Genomic DNA, 22,174 nt, shown 5'->3' with positions numbered 1-22,174 from the left:
CTATGTATTTTCAAAAGTTTTCAAAACATAAGAAAATCCATAACCTTAAGTGATAAAAGCACAGTATATATTCAGTGCGATAGGAAATCCTATATTAGGATACAAAATAATTTAAATAAGTGATTGAAACATAAGATTTATATTAGTAATAGTAAATCCCAATGTGTATTTATTTAAAGTTTAGATAAAACTCATTATGTAATAACTTTATTCAGACTGTTCTAGCCTCAGGGGTTTCTGAACATATAAGTTCCTTGACTGTAAACGTTTTTTATTAATTTGTTTAGTTCTTGCTAACCAGCTTTAAATGCCAGGAGAGATAATTTCAATCAATTTAAATTTTTATCATAAATAATATACAAGCATAAACACATTTTCTTGTGTTTGAAATAAAATGTAACATTCTCAGGGAGCTATTTGTTTGTCTCATTACTATTAAAACACACACCTCCAAAACATAGATAGATATATATATAGATACATAGATAAGAGAGATTTTTCTCTCACACATGAATAAGGCAAAACTCCATGGTTAAAAATGCACTTCTTCCTGAAGTAAAAACCCCATCCAGGCTGGGAATTTGAATTAATCATCCAATAAGGACCACGTGCTTCAGTGAACTAGTTTTATGCAGGAATATTTATCATTGGTTCAACAATGAAATAAAAAAAAAGAAAGAAAGATTACTGGACATATTTTAACAGTAGTTTTTAAAATTACATTTTAAAATAAAAATGCAGTTTTGATTTCATATTATCTGATTATATCAATTGGAAACTGAAAAGAAAATTTGGTGCAACTGACATTAAGTCTTCAGTGAAGATTTCACATTGACCATGGTCTTTGCTAACATGGAAGCCTAACTTGACATTACATGAGTGCTTTTGGTGGAGAAACAGGTTTGATGCGGAAAGAATCAAATGGAAAGAAAGGGGAAATAATGACTACATTTAACTCTTACAGTAATTTTTCCTCTAAAGAAGAAAAGGGATATGGATAAACACTAGAAGTTACTTGGAGACAATGGACATTGTTTTTTGTTTGCTCGTTTTTGCTTTCTTTTGCATAAGGTATTTTAGGCCAGAGAGAATGATCTTTAAGCAAGAATAATATGTAAGATACATTGAGAAAGGAGATCTTTGAATAGCCAGCTCCTAGAGCTGAAAAGAAAAATAGAATACCAATCTCAAATACAAAATGATTTTAATAGAAATAATAATAGTTTGTTTATTGGAATGAAAGGAAAATCCAACTGTGCTAAGATAGATGATTATATGCTGGTATATTTAGTGGTGGTACTATGAAATTTCTTTCTACTGCTTCTACTTTGTCAATAATGAAATAAATTGTTGACATTTTGAGATGATGATATGAAAGAAAATATAATTTTCTCAGTGATGTGGTGAACCACCTAATCAGGAAATTTTAGTAATATTGTTTGGTACTGTTGAAGGCACACAAGATTTGTAGCTATAATTTTAAAATGAAGTTCATAGACTGTTATTGAAATAGCTTCAGTTACTTGGGTGCACACACAAAACAGACAGAGACTTGGTTTAATCAGAATCAGTGTGTGGGCTGAAAAATATGATAAAGGCACAATAAGATTGTGGGTATTCAAAGAATGTTTAAAGGACTGGAGCACAGAATACGAACTAGTCATTCATGCTATAGAATGCTCTGCTTTTCAAGATTTCGCTTGTGTTCTTGTAAATTTGAAGTGTCAAATTTACTACAAGATCCAAGTTTAAGCATGCACTCTGTCAGATCAGGAACTATAGAATAGGAAGAAGAGTCAGAACAAAAGAAGGATCCTTGACTGCAATCAGCATGTTTCACAATAGGTATAAACAACTAAAGCAGGAATTTTGAAAATGAATAAAGTTGGGAAAAAAAGTCTTGGTAAGAACATTAGAGAACAAAACATTAGAAAACATTAGAATAACAAAAATGTGCATGAAGATTTTACAGTTCTGAGAATACCATGTTGGCTTTTCTGACCATGCCTTTGGTGAAATGCATTTTTCACATGGTGCCTACTTAGGCTGATCAAAATATTGAGCATAATGAAGCTGAAATGATCAATCTTGAGGAAGATGGTCAATCAATGATCTCCCACCATTCCCTTTCTTGACCTATGTATTCTGTTTGCATAGATTATCATTTAGTGGTGACTGTACTCCTTAGTTTAGGCAGTGAGAGTATATAAAATTCAAAGGGAAATTGTCTTAGTTTGGGTCACTATAGCAGAATGCCACAGGTTCGGTGACTGAGGCAACAAACATTTATTTCTCTCAATGCTGGAGGCTGGAAAGTCTAAGAGGAAGACTCTAACAGATTGAATGTGTGGTGAGAGCTCTCCCCCTAGCTTGCAAGTTGGCTGCTTTGCTGCTGTAGTCTCACCTGCAGGAGAGACATGCTCTTTCTCTTTTCCTATAAGTTCGATAATTCCATTCAAGGGGACGCTGCCCCAGGACCTAGTTACCTCTCAGAGGCCCCACTTCTAAAAGTCATCACCTTGGTCATTAGGGCTTCAACATAGGGATTTGGGGGACACAAGCATTTCATCTATTGCTGATATTTTAACAGAAATCATATAACTGGGGAACAAAGAAGATATTGCAAAGTCTCTTCCTTTATTTTTTTTCCTCTAAATTTGATTAAAGAAAAAAAAACTTACTGGAGTATGAAAATTGAAGTGAAAGTGTTAGTCACTTAGCCATGTCCAACTATTTGCAACCCCATAGACTGTAGCCCGCCAGGCTCCTCCGTCCATGGGATTCTCCAGGCGAGAATACTGGGGTGGGTTGCCATTTCCTTCTCCAGGGGATCTTCCCAACCTAGGGATCAAACTCAGGTCTCCCACACATTCTTTACCATTTGAGCATGGATATAAAATATTTTAGTTTCTCGGGGTCTTCTACTAGCCCTAGAAATCCTGTGTGACATTTTGTTAAGATTTTTTTTTCCCCACAAAAATGTTTGTTTCAAAAGAAGTTAACCAGCAAATTCGAAGCTTGAAAACAATGCTTTCTGTGCTAGCTGAAGTTTTCTCTGCCTAGAGAAATTACTTGGAAAGATTGTTGTGATATCTAATAAGTAAAGGACTTTTTTTGCTAAAAACCTATCACAAATCTCCAAACAAATAGCAATTATTATGAAAATGTTTGGATAAATGTACTGCACCATTAGTGGTATTTCTCAGTAATGACACAGAAAGGGGAAAGAAAAAAAAAAAATCCCAAACACATAACTAGTCAGAAATAGCTATGGACACAGTGATTCTGGTCCTCACAGCAATTCAGCAGAAAAATGTTCTTCAGGAGAGTTCTGTCAGCATAAAATTAATTTAACTTTAAGAGTCTGTCTTTCTTTACTGCTAATTTGAGTTGAATGAATCCATCTGTCCCAGCCAATATTGATAAAAAGATATGTTCTGTCAGAAAAATGAGTGTGTATATATATTTGAGTATGTGTCTGTATTTGGTTGAATCATATAGAATCACCATTTTTATAGGCAAAAATAGTTTAATATAACTAATTTTATATAGTTCATACTTAAAAATATATGCATCTACTTGAATATATGTAAAATATATTTTGTTATAATAGTGTCATGATAAACAATATTTTGAATATATACAAAATATGGCATTTGACAACTATATATCATTTGATAACTTAACTCTATTAACCTTTGCAAATGTCTTAATTCTTTTACCCAGTTACCATGATAGCACTGTGACAGCTTTCTTGAAAAGGAAAATCAGTACTCAAACTATTTGATTTAACCAGAACAAGAAATATTGTACTTTTGAAAATAGAAAAATATGAAGTTTGTAAAATTTCAGAGTATTTTTAACAGGAGAACTATCTCCTTTCAAAGCATTTTTTTATGCTATGAAATCTAAATTGCACCAATTTTTGTATGACTACATTGTCATCAAGCATTTATCACAGCGGAAAGTTTCTGGCAGTTAGAGGTCTGTGTCCTCACTGCTGAGGGCCAGATTCAACTCCTGGTTGGGGAACCAAGATCCCTTAAGCCACATGGTTAGGTTCAGCCACAACAGGAAAAAAAAAAAAAGACGTATTGATCATGTAGAGAGAAGGGCACCGAGGCCAGTTTTAAGGAATATGTAAGTAGTAGAATTTGTCATTTTCTTCCTCTCTCTTTTCACGTAGTGTTGCTTCATGACTTGTAGGTACAAAGCAGTTGGCACAAAAGGATGCTGTGTGTAGTAAGCTGAAATCTCTGCTGGCTTTGCTGTGTTCCGTCCATATGCTATCTAACCCAGAGTAGTCTACGATCAAATTAGAAAAACTGAGCATATTTTAGCTATGTGCAATCAAATTAAAATTACAGTATGTTAATTTGTGTAGTATATAATCAAACCCTTCGTCTTTATTGCCTACATAGTAATTAGACACAAAGGTAAGTAATAAGCATATATGTCATATAATGTTACTTTGTTTTAGTCTGTCTAGGTTTTTGTTTTTTGTTAGCTTTGCACTATACGCTGGCTCAGTGGTAAATAATCTGCCTGCCAACACAGGAAACACAAGAGCCTCTGGTTTGATCCCAGGGTTGGGAAGATCCGCTGAAGCAGGAAATGCAACCCACTTTAGTATCCTTGCCTGGAAAATCCATGGGCAGAGAAACCTGGTGGGGTACAGTCCATGGGGTCACAAAGAATCAGACACTACTAAATGACTGAGCACACACATACATAAATTCATTAAACAACTTTCTGTAAGCTTCTATTGTGAGCCAGAACAGTCACAGGTATGGGAGAAACAGTTCTAAACAAGGCAACTTATCCGTATAAATGTCATAATAGCATCTCACTTCTTTAATTTCATTACTATCCTAATCAGTAACACATATAGCATAAATATACTCTTATCCATGAATCACTATTTCTGAATCAAAAGCCCCAATATGTGTTTTTCATTTGCTTCCACCTCTGTTTTTCTGCCAAGCCTTACCTAAGCACACCAATATATAAAACTCTGGGGCAGAGATTACAAACTCATTTTTCTTTTTTTTAGGAACACAATCAAATTATTTCCTGGTCTCCTTTTTCTGGATAAGTGAGGTTATGTTACTGCATTCTTGGTAATGCAATGTGGATAAAAACGGTGAATGCTACTCAGAAAAGGCTGGCTTTTTCTAGTTGTGAAGAGTGAATAGATGGGGAAACAGTGTCGGACTTTATTTTTTGGGCTCCAAAATCACTGCAGATGGTGACTGCAGCCATGAAATTAGAACATGCTTACTCCTTGGAAGGAAAGTTATGACCAACCTAGATAGCATATTCAAAAGCAGAGACATTACTTTGCCAACAAAGGTCCGTCTAGTCAAGGCTATGGTTTTTCCTGTGGTCATGTATGGATGTGAGAATTGGACTATAAAGAAAGCTGAGCACCGAAGAATTGATGCTATTGAACTGTGGTGTTGAAGAAGACTCTTGAGAGTCCCTTGGACTGCAAGGAGATCCAACCAGTCCATTTCAAAGGAGATCAGTCCTGGGTATTCTTTGGAAGGACTAATGCTGAAGCTGAAACTCCAATACTTTGGCCACCTCATGAGAAGAGTTGACTCATTGGAAAAGACTCTGATGCTGGGAGGGATTGGGGGCGGGAGGAGAAGGGGACGACAGAGGCTGAGATGGCTGGATGGCATCACTGACGCGATGGATGTGAGTTTGAGTGAACTCCGGGAGTTGGTGATGGACAGGGAGGCCTGGCATGCTGCGATTCACAGGGTCGCAAAGAGTCGGACACGACTGAGCGAATGAACTGAACTGAACTGAACTCAGGAAAAAAAAGGATTTCCAGTTTAGAAATAGAAAAAAAGAAGATATCATGAATTCAATTCTAAAGCAGTAGGAGATGATAGAGAAAAATGAAAAAATATGGCCCCTCAAATGTTGTATGAGAGAAAAAATGAGTGTGCTAGAATCATATACCCTCACCCAATCATATGGATGGTGACCATGGTATCCCACTCCTGGAGACAGTGTTAAATTCACAATAGAAGGAGCGATTTAGTTTCTCACCGCGTTAGCTCCTCAAGTGCTGTAGAGCTAGAGTTTGAAGATAGGACATAAATGATTGTCTTAACATTCTTACTGAACTGCAAATGAATCTTGCTGAAAAAGTAAAAGGGAAAGTTGCTCAGTGGTAGTAACTGATAAAATCTAATCCTCTTTTATGGAGTAAAGAAGATGAATTCAGAAATGCGCTGAAGGAGAATTTCATTGATTTCAGAGTTGAAACACACAATGGTGGTATTATTAATATTCACTTTCACTTTTCACTTTCATGCATTGGAGAAGGAAATGGCAACCCACTCCAGTGTTCTTGCCTGGAGAATCCCAGGGATGGGGAGCCGGGTGGGCTGCTGTCTATGAGACCGCACAGAGTCGGACATGACTGAAGCGACTCAGCAGCAGCAGAGAGGGCATATATTTGTTGCTATTCAGTCACTAAGTCATGTCTGAGTTTTTGTGACCCCATGACCTGCAGTATGCCTGGCTTCCATGTCCTTCACTATCTCTCAGAGTTTGCTCAAACTCATGTCCATTGATCCAGTGATGCCATCCAACTATCTAATTCTCTATCCCTCCCTTTTCCTTCTGCCTCAATCTTTCCCAGCATCAGGGTCTTTTCCAATTAGTTGGTTCTTCGCAACAGGTGGCCAAAGTATTGGAGCTATAGCTTGAGCATCAGTCCTTCCAATGAATATTCAGGGCTGATTTATTTAGGGTTGATATATTAATTAATTAATTATAGTTACAGAGAGCATAGCAAAGGTTCACAGTTGTCTTTAGTGGAGGAAGAGTCATGCTTAATGCCAAAAGAAATTATTTCTGATTACAGGTACCCCAAATAGTTCTCCATCGCTAGAAATACCTAGGGACAGAATGACTAACTCTCAGACAGACCCCCTCAATCATCACCTGGTCTTGCTGCTGTGCTTCCGTTTCCAAGGCTGTGATGGCTATTTGAGTACCCTCATCAGAGCCCCCGAATCTCTTTCTGTAAGACGTTCTGGGTTATGCTCAAACGTCTTACAAGCTACAGGCATCCGATTCAAAGGCCACGATCCCCATGTCTCATTTGGAATCTTACTGTATATTATCTTAATATTTCATGGCATTGGCCACATTTTTGTGTAAATAGAATTACCTCAAGAAATAAACAACAAAACAAACGTTTATTTTAGAAACGCTTCTACTTATACTCACAATACAATTTGAATAAATCACTTCTGTCCTTGAATTTAGTACAGACCAGATGCCTCTGAGAACTCACCAATTCTAAACTCTCTTCCTTGCTAAAGTGGAAAATGAAAATTTAATCAGGTGTCTTTATTGGGCTGTTGAGAGACATGAGAACATTTTCAGAGGCATCAGGTGCTTCTAGGAGGCTGGAACACTCAATATGATATTTTAGGATCTCACTTCCTCCTCTGTCTTAAAGCTTTTCTTCTCCTCCAACATCATACCATGTTTGGTTTTTCCCACCACTCACTTTTATGTAAACTCTTCTCTGTATATCAAGAATGTCTCCTTTACATTCTCTTTTAAATGTCCATCCCAGTATTTCACTTAAAAATATAGAAGAATAATCTTTGCTTCCATCAATGAACAATTTTTCTCTCTACTTCCATCTGTATATATATATATATATCTAATACATATATGAGCATATACAAATAATATATATGTAATGTAGCATATATATAGTACATATAAATGAATATGTATTACATATATTAATGTGTACATATTTCTGTCTCCATCACATATATAGACTTTTTTATATTTTGTATAAAAATATATATTTTATATTATTCAGTATGATATATATCAAAATATATTTCATATATATACATCTTATACATAAGATGTAAATAAATAAGATGCATGCATCATATATATATACACCTGTGTATATATTGCATACTATATTATGTATATCATCACAATATATATTATACAGGATAGTATATTTTTTCATATATTGACAATACATATATTTCAAAGACTTGATATCATCTTGCATTCAAACATTAGCTATCTGATGAAAAATATATTTATTCAATACTCTATGTCTCAGTTCCCTTATATGTGAAAGAAGAAATATTATTTATCTCATAAAATTACCAAAAGTATTAAAATATATCATACTGGTTACATGCTGAAAATGTCTCCTTACACATCAGATCAGATCAGATCAAATCAGTCGCTCAGTCGTGTCCGACTCTTTGCAACCCCATAAATCGCAGCACGCCAGGCCTCCCTGTCCATCACCAACTCCTGGAGTTCACTCAGACTCACGTCCATCGAGTCAGTGATGCCATCCAGCCATCTCAGCCTCTGTCGTCCCCTTCTCCTCTTGCCCCCAATCCCTCCCAGCGTCAGAGTCTTTTCCAATGAGTCAACTCTTCGCATGAGGTGGCCAAAGTCCTGGAGTTTCAGCTTTAGCATTAGTCCTTCCAAAGAAATCCCAGGGCTGATCTCCTTCAGGATGGACTGGTTGGATCTTCTTGCAGTCCAAGGGACTCTCAAGAGTCTTCTCCAACACCACAGTTCAAAAGCATCAGTTCTTTGGCGCTCAGCCTTCTTCACTGTCCAACTCTCACATCCATACATGACCACAGGAAAAACCATAGCCTTGACTAGACGGACCTTTGTTGGCAAAGTAATGTCTCTGCTTTTGAATATGCTATCTAGGTTGGTCATAACTTTCCACACATAGTATGCCTCAAATAAATTCTGGTTGCTTATTAATATCAAAATCATATCTAGTGTCTAGCTACTGGAGTGCCTGCAAATAATGGTGCTTGAGAATACTTGCTGAAATGAGGTAGACATATTTACATATCTTTAACTATTTATAATAATAATGAAAAAAAAGAACTATATCTCATATCTTATTATCCCAAGAAATGTCTTGTGAAAGAATTCAGTTCAGTTCAGTTGATCAGTCGTGTCTGACTTTGCAACCCCATGGACTGCAGCATGCAAGGCTTCCCTGTCCATCACCAACTCCCAGAGCTTGCTCAAACTCATGTCCATTGAGTCAGTGATGCCATCCAACCATCTCATCCTCTGTCGTCCATTTCTCCTCCCTCCTTAAGTCTTTCCTAGCATCAGGGTCTTTTCCAATGAGTCAGTCCTTCGCATCAGATGGCCAAAGTATTGGAGTTTCAGCTTCAGCATCAGTCCTTCCAAAGAAAATTCAGAACTGATTTAGGATCCTTTATGATGGACTGGTTGGATCTCTTTGAAGTCCAAGGGACTCACAAGAGTCTTCTCCAACACCACAATTCAAAAACATCAATTCTTCAGTGCTCAGCTTTCTTTATAGTCCAAATTTCACATCCATATATGACCACTGGAAAAACCATAGCCTTGACTAGACAGACTTTTTTTGGCAAAGTAATATCTCTGCATTTTAATATGCTGTCTAGGTTGGTCATAACTTTTCTTCAAAGGAGCAAGTGTCTTTTAATTTTATGGCTGCAGTCACATCTGTAGTGATTTTGGAGCCCCCTGAAAATAAAGTCTCTCACCATTACCATTGTTTCCCCATGTATTTGCCATGAAGTGATGGGACTAGATGCCAGTATCTTAGTTTTCTGAATGTTGAGTTTTAAGCAAACTTTTTAAATCTCCTCTTACACCTCATGCGAAGAGTTGACTCATTGGAAAACACTGATGCTGGGAGGGATTGGGGGCAGGAGGAAAAAGGGATGACAGAGGATGAGATGGCTGGATGGCATCACCGACTCGATGGACGTGAGTCTGAGTGAACTCCGGGAGTTGGTGATGGACAGGGAGGCCTGGCGTGCTGCAATTCATGGGGTCATAAAGAGTCAGACACAACTGAGTGACTGAACTGAACTTATACTTTCACCAATAGGTGTTTTAGTTCTTTGCTTTTTCCATAAGGGTGTTTTAATCTGCATATCTGAGGTTATTGATATTTCTCCTGACAGTCTTGATTCCAGCTTGTGCTTCATTCAGTCTGACATTTCTGATGATGTATTCTGCATATAAGTTAAATAAGCAGGGTGACAATATACAGCCTTCATGTACTCTTTTCCCAATTTGGAACCAGTCTGTTCCCTATCTAGTACTAACTGTTGCTTCTTCATTTGCATACAGAACTCTCAGGAGGCAGGTCAGGTGGTCTGGTATTCCCATCTCTCTAAGAATTTTCCACAGTTTGTTGTAATCCATACAGTCAAAGGCTTTGGCATATTCAATAAAGTAAAAGTAGATGTTTTTCTGGAACTCTTATTTTTCTATGAGCCAACAGATGTTGGCAATTTGATCTCTGGTTCCTCTGACTTTTTTAAATCCAGCTTGAACATCTGGAAGTTTCAGTTAATGTACTGTTGAAGCCTGGCTTGGAGACTTTTTAGCATTACTTTCATAGCATGTGAGATGAGTGCAACTGTGTGGTAGTCTTAACATTCTTTGGCATTACCTTTGTTTGGATTAGAATGAAAGGTGACCTTTTCCCAGTCCTGTTGCCACTGCTGAGTTTTTCAAATTTGCTGGCATATTGAGTGCAGCACTTTCACAGCATCAACTTTTAGCATTTGAAATAGCTCAACTGGGATTCCATCACTTCCACTAGCTTTGTTCCTAGTGATGCTTCCTCAGGCCCACTTGACTTCTCATTCCAGGAAGTCTGGCTCTAGGTGAGTGATCACACCATTGTGATCACACTGGGTCATTATGATCTTTTTGTATAGTTCTTCTGTGTATTCTTGCCATCTCTGCTTAATATCTTCTGCTCCTGTAAGGGCCATAAAATATGGTCCTTTATTGTGCCCATGTTTGTATAAAATGTTCCCTTGATGTCTCTAATTTTCTTGAAAAGATCTCTAGTCTTTCTCATTCTATTGTTTTCCTCTATTTCTTTGCATTGATCACCAAGGAAGGCTTTATTATCTCTTCTTGCTATTCTTTGAAACTGCATTTATATGCTTATACCTTTCCTTTTCTCCTTTATGTTTAGCTTCTTTTTTTTCTCAGCTATTTGGAAGCCCTCCTTAGCAACCATTTCACCTTTTTGTGTTTTTTTTTCTTGGGGATGGTCCTGATCACCACCTTTTGTACAATGTCATGAACCTCCATCCATAGTTCTTCAGGCATTCTGTCTATCAGATCTAATTCCTTGAATCTATTTGTAATTTCCACTGTATAATTGTAAGGGATTTGATTTAGGTCATACCTGAATGGTTAATGGTTTTCCCTACTTTCTTCAATTTAAGTCTGAATTTTGCAGTAAGGAGCTCATGATCTGAGCCACAGTCAGCTCCCAGTTTTGTTTTTCCTGACTGTATAGAGCTTCTCCATCTTTGGCTGCAAAGACTATAATCATTCTGGTTTCAGTATTAACCATCTGGTGATATCCATATGTAGTGCTATCTCTTGTGTTGTTGGAAGAGTGTGTGAAAGTAACACTTATATCTTATATCTCAGCCTAGGGGTTCTAGGGGTATTACTGTATTACTTGATGGTATGCCAAATTGGTCAGAAAACCTCAGCTTCCAGGCAATTCTATATTAGTAGTCATAATCTTTTTATTCTTTCAGCAGAAGCCTCATTCTGAAATTTGTTGTTATTGTTCCTTCACTAAGTCAAGTTCGACTTGTTGCAATCCCATGGACTGCAGCACACCAGGCTTCTCTGTTCTCCACTATCTCCTGGAGTTTTCTCAATGTCATGTCCTTTGAGTCAGTGATGCTCTCTAACCACCTTATCCTCTACTGCCCCTTCTCCTATTAGCTTCATTCTTTCCCAGAATCAGGATCTTTTCTAGTGAGTCAGCTCTTCTCATTAGGTGGCACATTTTTGGAGCTTCAGCTTCAGCATCAGTCCTTCCAATGAATAGTCAGAGTTGATTCCCTTTAGGATTGACTGGTTTGATCTCCTTGATGTCCAAGGGACTTTCAAGAGTCTTCTCCAGCACCACAGTTTGAAAGCAGCTTTTTTTTTGGCACCCAGCCTTCTTTATGATCCCACTCTCACATCCATAGATGACTATTGGGGAGCTACATAATGCTGAGTCCCACTATCTCTGCGTGAGATGAATGAAAATAGAAGTCTTCTTTAAAAAGTGATTTTAAGTCTTATAAGTTCTGTATGTAACAAAGCAACTTGCATGTGATAATTCCCTATCCCAGTGAGTAATGAACCATACACAGTTCACTCAATACGTGCTCAAATGAGTTTGCCAGTTGTAATTCCTGGTTTCTCACCTTATAGCTCAAACTGGCATAGAGCATTATGAGACTCATGGGCAAAAAAAACAGCATTGTTGAGTTTATTAATACCCCTCCCCAAGCCCCCTTATTCATCCTCCTACTGAACTATGAGCAAGTGACTTGGGGCTGAAAGACCTTCCGCAGGCCTCCTCTGGTGTTTCTCAGCCAGGCACATATAACAAAGTTTACTGTACACATATGAGCCTGTTTATTGAGTGTTATAGGGAGAACATTTTCAGTGTAACCTGATAGGGAGACTCATGTGGTAGATATGTTTTAGCTTGATGTGGTTACCAAGTCATGCTGTCAAGGAAAAGAATTCTATAATTTGCTTGTAAAGAATGAAAAGATACATATATCCTTTCATTCATTCTTGGTGAGTTTGTAAATTAGTATGTGAAAAATCCACATGACTTGTCAGTGTGGAAGTTAACATAGCTCGGGAATTGGTCCATAATACACACTGGGCTCTTTAAATCATTTAAAACATTATTTGGCAAGTGGTTACATGGACTTGACAAATTGGAATCCATTATTAGTGCTGGTGTTGCTTTTGGCTCTGGTCTCCTTGACCATCCCCCCACCCCTAATTTCAAGCTGCATAATAGCAGTCTTGGACATATTAAAAAGGTTGTGTGTGGTGGAAGAAGGGGATGGGGTAAGATAAGCAAATTGTAATGTATTAAAAAAGTTTAAAGTATACTTATGGGCTCTCTTTGAATAGTGTAGAATGTGCTAGATCAGAACTTTTTTAAACTTTCTGGAATTCTTGAAATACAAAATCAGCTTACATATCAAGAGAAGAGAAAGTTGCTGACAGGAAGTTCTGCCTGCCCCCAGAGATGGGATAGCCACTTATGAGCAAGTCATACTGTAAACTCTCAAATATGGCCAGCTCCCAAGGGCACTCAACCACAAGGAAGGGACTTGGCAGTGACAACCTTCCCACTATCAACTAAGCCAGGTTCTGACATCAGCAAGTCAATTATAGTCAACCATGATCAGTGACTTTCTAGAGTACAGAAAGGAGAGTATTTTAACACAGAGGAGACTTTTAAAAAATCCCTGTTCCCATTTTTTTTTTTAATTTAGCAGATGTGGAAAGATTGGCTCAAAGACATTAAGTGACTTGATTAAAGTGAAAGAACTAAGTGTGATGCCTGTATGAGTCTTCCATACAATGTTGCTCATTTAAATTTGAAACGAGCTATTCTAAGACTAGATTCAGATCTTCTAAAACAGTATACCAACTTTTATATAATGGCATTTCCAAAGATTAGAAGCCAAACTATTTCTGAGGAGTAGCACAGCACAGTTGCCTTATTTTCTTTCCCCAGTGTGCCTTACTTTGGTATTCTACTAAAATTAAACTATGATGTACTTAATGTATATCATAGCACTGCTAATTGTACATTAGACACAAGAAAGCACAGATATAATTCCTACAAGTGTTAAGGAAAGAAATAGGTTTTTAAAATTATAACACAGACATTAGAGGGAGTAAATATATAAAACATTCTCAGCTTCTTACAAAGATATGAAAATACATTGAAAAAAAAAAAAAAAACTGTTGAAAAGAATATGGCCAAGTAGAAATGTTATCTGGAGGAATTCATGGAGAGAGTAAGTAATTAGACTCTTAGAAAAATACGCCAATAACCTTTTAATGGCCGACAGAAGTGAGGTGAAATATGTGAAAGATTCATTTCAATTGAGCAATTGAGAGTCCAGTGGCAGTTTACACTTGGGACAGAAGCCTAAGGAGAGAGGAACTTGAAGACTCTGAGTCGTCATTCTTCTTTTGTAGGTTAGAGACTTTGGAGAAAGTAGTAAACTTGTATAAAGAGCTTATATGATCTGAATCTTCACTACTATACCTAGGTCAAAAGGTAGTTTAATCTATAATATATATAAACAGCTCATACAGCTCAACAACAAATGACCCGAATGAAAAATAGGCTGAAGACCTTAACAGAAATTTCTCCAGAGAAGATATATAGGTGGTCAGTAGGCATATTAAAAAAATGCTCAATATCGCTAATTATTAGAGAAATGCACATCAAAAATGCAATGAGGTACCACCTCAAAATCATCAAAATGGCCATCATTAAAAAGTCTACAAATAACAACCTCTGGAAAGACGTAGAGAAAAGGGAAAAGGGAAACCTCCTACACTGTTGGTAGGAATGTAAGTTGATGTATGACTATGGAAAATAATATGGAGATTCCTCAGAAAAGTCAAAATAGAATTACCATATGATTCAGCAATCCCATTCTGGACACGTACAACTCCCCCCTCCAAAAAAAAAAAGTCATTCAAAAAGATACATGGAACCCTCTGTTCATAGCATCACTATTTAATTGTCCATCAACAGATGAATTGTTAAAAAGATATCATAAGTATATATGATGGAATACTACTCAGCCATAAAAATGAATAAAATAATGTCATTTGCAGCAACATAGATGCAATTAGAGATTATCATATATAAGTGAAGTAAGTCAAAAGAGACAGACACATACCACGTAACATCACTTATATGTGGAATCTGAACTACAGCACAAATGAACTTATCCACGAGACAGACACAAACCAGTAAGCATGGAGAGCTGTCTCGTGGTCGCCAAATGGGAGAGATTAGGGGAGAGAAGGCCTGGGAATTTGGAATTAGCAGGTGTCAGCCTGATATCATACATAGGACTGATAAACAACAAATTCTACTGTCTAGTACAGGGAACTGTATTCAATATCCTGATAAATCATAATGGCAAAGAATATTTTAGAGTGGAATGACTTCATGTGTATGACTGAGTCACTTTGCTGTACAGTAGAAATGGGCACATCACTGTAAATCAACTATAAGTCAATAAAAAAGAAAAGATAAAAAATGTAACCAGGAAAACAGTGGCAGCTATGCAGTCCACACAGCTATGGTTGGGTCAGATAATAGGTTTCCTTGGTAGCTTAGCTGGTAAATAATCTGTCTGCAGTACAGGAGACCCTGGTTTGATTCCTGGGTCAGGAAGATCTGCTGAAGAAGGGATAGGCTACCCACTCCAGTATTCTTTGGCTTCCTTGGTGGCTCAGTTGGTAAAGAATCTGTCTGCAATTCAGGAGACCAGGGTTCAATCCCTGGGTTGAAAAGATCCCCTAGAGAAGGGAACTACCCACTCGAGTATTCTGGCCCGAAGAATTTCATGGGTTTGTAGTCCATGGGTCGCAGAGTCATACCCGACTGAGCAACTTTCACTTTCACAACCATGAAGACAAGAGAAGACACACTCTTATGGATTCTAAGTGAGGGACTCTGGTGAGGGATTAGATGTTGTGAGTGCAGTAAAGATTCAGCTGTCCAAAGTGGCCTAGGGAAGAATAATATATAGCAGATTGAAGTGATGTGGCTGCACTGATGCATGTGAGGGAACACATTTGGAAGAGCAATGGAGAAAATTGCCAACAAAGGTTCGTCTAGTCAGGCTATGGTTTTTCCTGTGGTCTAGTATGGATGTGAGAGTTGGACTGTGAAGAAGGCTGAGCACCGAAGAATTGATGCTTTTGAACTGTGGTGTTGGAGAAGACTCTTGAGAGTCCCTTGGACTGCAAGGAGATCCAACCAGTCCATTCTGAAGGAGATCAGCCCTGGGATTTCTTTGGAGGGAATGATGCTAAAGCTGAAACTCCAGTACTTTGGCCACCTCATGCAAAGAGTTGACTCATTGGAAAAGACTCTGATGCTGGGAGGGATTGGGGGCAGGAGGAGAAGGGGACAACAGAGGATGAGATGGCTGGATGGCATCACTGACTCAGTGGACGTGAGTTTGAGTGAACTCTGGGAGTCGGTGATGGACAGGGAGGCCTGGCGTGCTGCGATTCATGGGGTCGCAAAGAGTCGGACACAACTGAGCGACTGAACTGAACTGAGACCATAAATCTCTTAATCAACACTGTTTTAAAAAAATTCAGAATGGGGTACCTATCAGTAAGAAGCTTTGCAAACCGCTACACATCAAAATCAACAGTTTAAATGGTGAAGATGTTATAAATCCATCACTTAGAGTACAAATGATCTAAATGGAGAAACCTTCATTCAAAAAAATCTACTAAATCTTGGTAAAAACAGTAAAATAACCTACTCTCTAATCTGTTGCTCAGCTCAGCTTCATATTATGTGGCCTGTACCCATGGCATGTACAGCCAAGAAGAGACGGAGTATAGGTTCTCCCAGATCTAAGTTTGAGATTTCAGTTTCAAACCAGAAAGGGCAGATTGTTGTTACTTCACTGTCTTGCTTTCCTAGCCCCCAGTGAAAACCCCCTTTTTTACTCATCCTCCCTCAGAGGGTGGAAACTTTATTTTAGGAGTTACAGACCAATAATACTGAGTCCCTACTCACCCAGACCCCTAAGGGCAAGGATATCTCTCCAGGCAAAGCAGGTTCTGCTTTGGCCCCAGCTCCAAACACTGAAGTAAGGATTTTGACTAGAATGAAAGGAGGTACTTAGGAATAAAAAGCTTCAGAACTGTGCCTAAGGATGCATTTAGAACAAGAATGGAGAAAGTAAAAACTAAGGGCATTTTTGATAGTAGCAGAGATCGTTGTTGTTGCTTTCAGTTGCTAAGTCATGTCCGACTCTTTGCAACCCCATGGACCGCAGCATGCTAGGCTTCCCTGTCCTTCACTCTCTCCCAGAGTTTGCTCAAACTCATGTCCATTGATTCAGTGATGCCATCCAACCATCTCATCCTCTGCCACGCCCTTCTCCTCCTGCCCTCAATCTTTTCCAACATCTGGGTCTTTTCCAATGAGCAAGCTCTTTGAATCAAGTGGCCAAAGTATTGGAGCTTCAGCTTCAGCATCAGTCCTTCCAATGAATATTCAGGGTTGATTTCCTTTAGGATTGACTGGTTTGATCTCCTTGCTGTCCATGGGACTCTCAAAAGTATTCTCCACACCATAAATGATAATTTCTTAATGTCCACAAAATGGTAGAATAGTAGGAAGCTTAATAGAAAACCAAGAAAAGGCACAACCAAAAAAAGCCCTTCTGCGATCACAAGAAGCTCTGAATCTGGAAGACTGTGCATTTGTGATGAGCTGCACCCACTCAGGAGCAATCACAGCAGGGCCTGGGTCAAATTTTACAGCATTACCCAAGAAAGAACACACAGATCTATTAAGACAGGACAGAAGCTTCACTGGGAAAAGAGGCTTAAATCAAATACTGGCTGAATGAACTATTCTGACTCAAAAGTAACTCCCTGAAAATCAGGTTCAAAAATAAAATTACACACATCTTTGGAGTTCTGGAAGAATGCATGAATGCCCAAGGCTATAGACTCTGGGGAGATCACAGAGGAAACATTCAACCTAAAAGTTCCTAGCTAAATGCGAAACATAAATAAACACATAAACTCATTGAAACTTAAGTACAAGCCACATGTGCACATATGTGATGCTACTAGGTAAATATCTGACTGACTAAGGGACTTAAGCAGAACCTTTGATCCCTAAGTGGACTATGGTGACATAGGAGAAATCTCTAAGCAGCTAAATTAAAAGGTAAAAGCAAGGGAGAATCAGAGTAGGGACATTGAAGGTTGCACATTTTTGGGGTGGCGGTGGGATTTCACAGAATCAGTTCAGCCAAGTTCTAAAGAAATAAACAGATGATTAAGCAAACAGCAACAGCAGCCTCTGGTGGGGGTGGAGAAGAAGTTAGCTGTTTCCTAATGTATTATCTAAAATGATCAGTTTCCAACATAACATTTGAGTCATCTAAAGAGATAAGTAAGTATAACATACATCTGGGTAGCAAATGGAGATAAAAATAAAAATCATTTTGAAGTGGATGAGATGATAGACTATGCTAAGATTTCAAAGCATTTTAATACATATGTTAAAGGAACTAAAGGATACCATGCTTAAATGATTAAAGGAGGGTTAATGATATTGATCGAAGAAGGCAATGGCACCCCACTCCAGTACTCTTGCCTGGAAAATCCCATGGATGGAGGAGCCTGGCAGGCTGCAGTCCATGGGGCCGCTAGGAGTCAGACACGACTGAGTGACTTCACTTTCACTTTCCACTTTCATGCATTGGAGAAGGAAATGGCAACCCACTCCAGTGTTCTTGCCTGGAGAATCCCAGGGACAGGGGAGCCGGGTGGGCTGCCGTCTCTGGGGTCGCACAGAGTCGGACACGACTGAAGCGACTTAGCAGCAGCAATGATATTGATAAAGTGTCCCTCCATCCAGAAGATACAACATTTTTATAAAAGTATATTCATCTAAAAGCAGCGCCCAAATATATGAAGCAAACACTGAATTGACAGGAGAAATATATAACTCAATAAGAGTTAGAGACATCTATATACTACTTTTAGTAATGGAGGGGCAAGATCAAAAGAAGAAGAAAAAAAAAAAAAGAAACCTGATTATGTTGCAAGTTAACTAGAAATAATAGATATTTGTAAACCACCCTACTCAACTGAGGCAGAATACACATTCTTTTCAAGCACATATGAAATATTCTCTAAGATAGGACATATTCTAGGACATAAAACAAGCTTCAGTAAATATAAAAACATTTTGATCCTATAAAGTACACACTCCTACTACAGTGAAATCAAATTGAGAGATATACAGAAGAAAGTTTTGTAAATGCAAATTATTTGGAGGTTAAACAACTCACTCCTAAATGATCGATGGGTGGAAGAGGAACTCACAAAGAAATAAGAAAATAACTTGCCATGAAATTAGATAAAAATACCACATATCAAGACTTATAGAAAGCAGGGATATCATTCTCAGAGGGAATTTTTTGTCTGCCAAAACCTACATTTAAAAGAAAAAAAAATTGTTCACAAATTAGCAATCTAAACTTCCAACTTAAAACAAAACAAAACAAAACATAGTAAAACAAGATTAAACGAAACTGAAAGTAAGCAGAAGTAGGAAATAATAAAGATTAAAGTTGTTGTTATTTAGCCACTAAGTCATGACTGACTCTTTATAGACTCTTCTATAGCCCAGCAGACTCCTCTGTCCATGTGCTATCTCAGGCAGGAATGCTAGGTGGATTGCCATTTCCTTCTCCAGGAGATCTTCCCCACCAGGGATTGAACCTGGGTTTCCTGCTTTGGCAGGTGGATTATTTACTGTTGATCCTCCAAGGAAGCCCAAAGATAAAAGTAGAGATAGGTAAAACAGGGAACGGAAAAAAAAGAGAGAAATGCATAGAAAATCAATGACGCAGTTGTCGCTTGGAATTTGAGATGGTGTCAAAATCCTTAACGTATGCTTTGTAAATTCACAATACATGTAAAGCATGATTATCACATTAGAAAGGCAGAGAAGAAGTTGGAGTAGCAAAGCATGGGTTTGCTGTGTCCTCTGTTAAGGATATCATCAGGCTGAGATCAAGGTTTCAGCTGGGAATATGATATTGCCTGAAGTTTGGGGCTTTCTTCTAAGATCACTGGTTTTTGGCACAGTTTATTTCTTTGTACTTCTGTGGCTAAGACTCCTATTTTCTTGTTGGCTTTTGTTTGGGGATACTCTTAGCTCCTAGAATCCTCCTTCAGGGATTTGCTACATGCCCCCTTAGTCTTGATATATGGCTCTTTACTGTCTTCCAAGCCAGTAAGAGATCAATAGAGACCTCAACTGATTAGGTCAGACCCACTCAGGGTAACTTCTGTTTTTTTGGACACAAATTCAACTGATTGGGCTTTTAATTATATGGATCAAATTCATTTTGCCATATAACCTAACATAATCAGATAAGTAAAACCCTCTCATATGAATGTATATATAATAGCTGTTGCCAAGTCCAACTAATAGATACACATCTTCTTCATGAACTCACAAAACAATACAAATGGAATCATGAACCTTATAAGTGATCAAATAATTTATGGCAACCAAAAAAATCCATACATTCAGTTGGAAGAGAAGAACTAAATAGATTCAGATGTTTTTATACGAGTTGAAGACTGAATTAGCTGACATTCTCTTGTTGATCTGTCTTAGACATGTGTAAAGAATAATGAAAAAAATAGTAGTATGTTAAAGATGTAGAGTCATTTCACAAGTATTTTATCATTTCATATTGATTAAAATAATGAATATTTCCAAGCCAGTGGGAAGTACTGGGTTGGCCAAAAAGTCTGCTCATTTTCCATGGAAGACCTTAAAGAACTTTTTGGCCAACTCAATATTTATTTAACACCAAGATTATAATTTTTATCTATCTTTATGACTTACATTTCTCCATCCTGGGCCTGTAAGTATTGAAAATAAATCATATGCTTGTTTTAAAAGTGTGAAGTTCCCTTTCAACTTTATAATTCATTACATTAGCATTATAAGGAATAATCTAGAAGGAAAATAGAGGGAAATGAGAAAATGAACAAAAGTAAAGAAATATATGGTTAAGAAAGAAGATAAAATACAGAGAAAAGGAGAAAACCCAGCTCTTAACTATTTAGAACTAGCTTCAAGTCTCAAGTTTGAAAGCACTTCAGAACTCTTAGCTCTCAGATATGTATCTGTACTGTGCTCTTCTCTGAAATGGAAGCCCTAAATTCTTTCATATTTATTTTAAATTGCCTCATTTATAAAAATGATTCATGTTTGTTTTCCTGACTTTTCTTATTTGCTACCACTGACAAAAGATTCCAGTTAAAATATTTGAGTCACTTAGAGATTATTTTTTTCATGCCTATTTATCTTCCACATTCAGAATCCTTCTCTTGTCCTTTCCTGGTTCGGGAATCACCGACTACATCTATCTACCATCTTTTTAGACATCACCAAACAACTCAGATTTTCTTCTAGGTCTTGGCTTTTCTCAATGCAAATGTGCCTGTCCTGTGGAGTTGCAGCTTAAAGCATTTTGTTGTATTTCATGCTGCCCTTTGAAAGGCGACTGGTAGATCCCAGATTAATTTAGTGCAAGTCGTTCTGGTCTGCACATTCCTGTTGATGTAGCTTTAGCAGAATTCATGTGTGTGCATGCATGCTCAGCTGCGTCTGACTCCTTTTGACCCCGTGCGCTGTAGCTTGCCAGACTCTCTCTCCATGGAATTTTCAAGGCGAGAATACTGGAGGGAGTTGCCATTTTCTACTCTAGAGAGATGTTTCCAACACAGAGTTTGAACCTGCGTCTCCTGTATCTTCTGCCTTGGTTGGCAGATTCTTTACCACTGTGCCATCTAGGAAGCCCATATTATGGTCAATAACAATAGATCAATATAGCAAGTATTTATATCTATATATCTAAATAGATATTTGCATGAAGGTATACATTTATATTGGAGAAGGCAATGGCACCCTACTCCAGTACTCTTGCCTGGAAAATCCCATGGACGGAGGAGCCTGGTAGGCTGCAGTCCATGGGGTCACTAGGAGTCGGACACAACTGAGCGACTTCACTTTCACTTTCACTTTCATGCATTGGAGAAGGAAATGGCAACTCACTCCAATGTTCTTGCCTGGAGAATCCCAGGGACAGGGGAGCCTGGTGGGCTGCAGTCTATGGGGTCGCACAGAGTCGGACACGACTGAAGCGACTTAGCAGCAGCAGCAGCAGCATACATTTATATATGTCTTCAACTAATATTAGCAAATTGAATCCAGCAACATACAAAAGAATTATTATATTGGAAATAAGTGAAATTTATCCAATAATGCAAAAAAAGTGAAAGTGTTAGCTGCTCAGTTGTGTCCAATTCTTTGTGACCCCATGGACTGTAGCCCACCAGGCTCCTCTGTCCATGGAATTCTCTAAGCAAGATTCGAGAGTAGGTTGTCATTTTCTTCTCTGGGGTATCTTCCTGAACCAGGGATTGAATCCAGGTCTCCTGCATTGCAGGC

The sequence above is a fragment of the Bos grunniens genome, chromosome 10 (assembly GCF_055505025.1).
Source record: "Bos grunniens cultivar Pamir isolate PY7600 chromosome 10, Bosgru_T2T1.0, whole genome shotgun sequence".
Classification (NCBI taxonomy): Eukaryota; Metazoa; Chordata; class Mammalia; order Artiodactyla; family Bovidae; genus Bos; species Bos grunniens.
This window is presented reverse-complemented; position numbering follows the sequence as displayed.